Here is a 2692-nt window from a genome sequence, read left to right as displayed (position 1 = left end):
AACCGGAAAAAGAAGTATAATTTAAACACTCTTTATATTAAGTCTCTAAACTAATATAACCGGATCGGCTTAAAATCTATTGGTCTCGCATGTTAATTGATTTAATTTAATATTTATATACAAAATACAATATATTTAAAAATATTATATGTCGATTTTATTGGTTCGGTTTGAAAATTTAAAAAACCGAAAACGACTAAAATAACCATATTGATTGATCTCCACCCCGTCTTCCTTTCCCCTGCTTCGTGCCGGCAGTCGTCGACTCGACACTGACAAACAAACAAATAAGGCAGGTTTCATGCCACTACTGCTCTTCTAATACGTCTATCTATTCAGATATCGATATGCTTCGTCGCGGTTCCTTCTAAAATCGCAGGCATGCAGCTCGCAATCCAGCTTGCCCCACCTCGCATCCACTCGCTCGCACCGGAATATCGGTTTTCTGAGGCTGTTGGAAGCAACCAATGCCAACTAACCATAACAATGCTCTAAAAAAGATCAATCTAATAGCTCAATTCACATAGGCAGTATGCTAGTTGATATCAAGCATATGGTGCAGCAAAGAAGATAAATTTTACCTTCTGTTAACAACATTGTGCACGTGACCAGAGCCATTGGGAAAACTCATCAGAGATCCGGCCATTACAGGATTAGCTCTGACATCAGATATATCTCTATTCAGAACAGATTAAGGCTACTAAATATCTGCATATATACATATAAGAAGAACCTCGGATCGAAAATTTTGATCGAATCAAGTGAGTACAATCCAACCGCATATAACGTAATGAAACAGGACAACGAGATCTCGACTTAGAAATTTCGTCCTTTTTCATCAGCATTCCCAAATCAGGACCTAATTACTCTTTGTTCTTCAAATACTGGAGTTAGTTCAGTTACAAACCCCGATTTGGTGTGAAACCTGATAGCTTTCCAATCTTACTCGGCAATCCCTTTGATTATACCATCTAAAACAAAGTGGTTCTAAAATTCTTAACATGATATCGATTACCAGAGGAAGCAACATGGAGAAGACAAATATACCTCAAAACTTCTTTAAAATGATCTGCACATTCCTTGCAGGGATACATTCTGGATAATATCGACATCTGCAAGTCGAAACAATTATCATTAGTCCAGTTTAAATAGTTTACAAGGACAACAGTTACTTCCACAATTCCATTTTTGGTTTTCCTTACAATTCTTTTTATGTCATTAAAAGCCTAAAGAATCAAATCCTTTCGATTTGACTCGACTCATTTCACTTTTATGTTTAATCGAACCCGTATCGAGATTTCGCTTCATCCAAGCTAAAATTGCAAGATTGAATAGGAAATTAAGATTCAATCCAAGAATGAGATGTTATACCAGCTCTTTTACATCCTTCTTTTGTTGCCTTGTTGGATTTTCGGGATACTGGGAAACCATCAGGCAAAACCGTAGGCATTATAATTTGGCTCTAAGTGCTTTTTGATTGTTTTTTTTTGGATAAGTACTGCTTTTTGATTGTTGAAATAGCTTTCTTGTCTTTTCTTGGCTGTTTGAATACCTATTTATATACTCTCATTGATTTGTAGCCGTTTGTGGTTGTTAGAGGGAGTTTGGAGCCGTTTGAAACATTAAATCCACGTATTTAAGGCTACACATAAAGTTTCGAAACTCTAGGGGAAGTTTTGAAACTTTCCGAAAGAGCAATGAAATATATGACCATTGGATCAAAGTATCGAAACTTTAAGGAAAATTTCGAAACTCTTGAGATAGTTTCAAAATTACAAGAAGTTTTGAAACTTTTTGGTCTAATGTCTTAGAAGGTTCGAACTCTTGTAGAAGTTTGAAAACTTCTGTCAATACTTGTTTAAAAGTCAGTTTTTGACATTTTGAGAAATACAAGACTTTGAAAATTATTCTAAAGTATTTGAATGATATAATTAATATAATTTGAACTTAAAAGACTCATTTTAAAGATTTGACAAATTTTAGGGACTTAAAATTAGTTTTTTTAAAATTATTATATTTAATTTTATATCAAAATCATTTATTTATCATATAATTTATAATAATTTTATTTTAATAAATATAATAATCTTAATATTTTTTATTTATAAAATTGTAGACATAATATTTCAATAATATTAACATAAATAATATAAAAAATTAATTATTTTAATTTTAAAATAAATTATAATTTTATTAATAAATAATATTTATTGTATTTGATGTTTATAATAAAGTTTTTAAAAAAAATTATCAATCAATAGAAAATAAATTATACAACATCATTCAAACACTGTAACATGACTTTCAAAAAATGTTTTCTAGAAAATGTAATTCATTTTACATAATTCATTTTCTGGAATCTGTTTTTCGTTAAACAAACGGACCCTAAGTGTTTAAATATAATATTTAAATTATTTTCATCGAGTAATCAAATATAATTTATATATATAGGGATGGGTACTGTCACAACCGTCTTTCGTGTGGACTCAGAATTGGGTTTTGACTTAAAAAATGTGTTAGAGCCGCCATCGATCATTTATATTTTTAAAAAATTGGTTTATCGGACACCATCTTACATGATCTGTGTTTTACCAGAAATATGTCAGATTCGGGAGTCGGTTACAATCAATGAAGGATTAACACCCTTGAACTGCCATTTCGGTACCGTTTTAATTTGTTGGTTATCTTAATT

At 31.2% G+C, this 2692-nt stretch overlaps 1 pseudogene; it reads right to left on the bottom strand.

The window, feature by feature from the left end:
* Window positions 1-335: 335 nt before the first annotated feature.
* LOC120142843 lies at window positions 336-1431 on the bottom strand (annotated as a pseudogene).
* Between the last annotated feature and the right edge of the window lie 1261 nt (window positions 1432-2692).

Source organism: Hibiscus syriacus, unplaced genomic scaffold (assembly GCF_006381635.1).
Source record: "Hibiscus syriacus cultivar Baekdansim isolate YM2019G1 unplaced genomic scaffold, ASM638163v2 tig00110831_pilon, whole genome shotgun sequence".
Taxonomy (NCBI): Eukaryota; Viridiplantae; Streptophyta; class Magnoliopsida; order Malvales; family Malvaceae; genus Hibiscus; species Hibiscus syriacus.
Note: the sequence above shows the minus strand (reverse complement) of the source record. Positions and strands in the feature narration are given on the sequence as shown.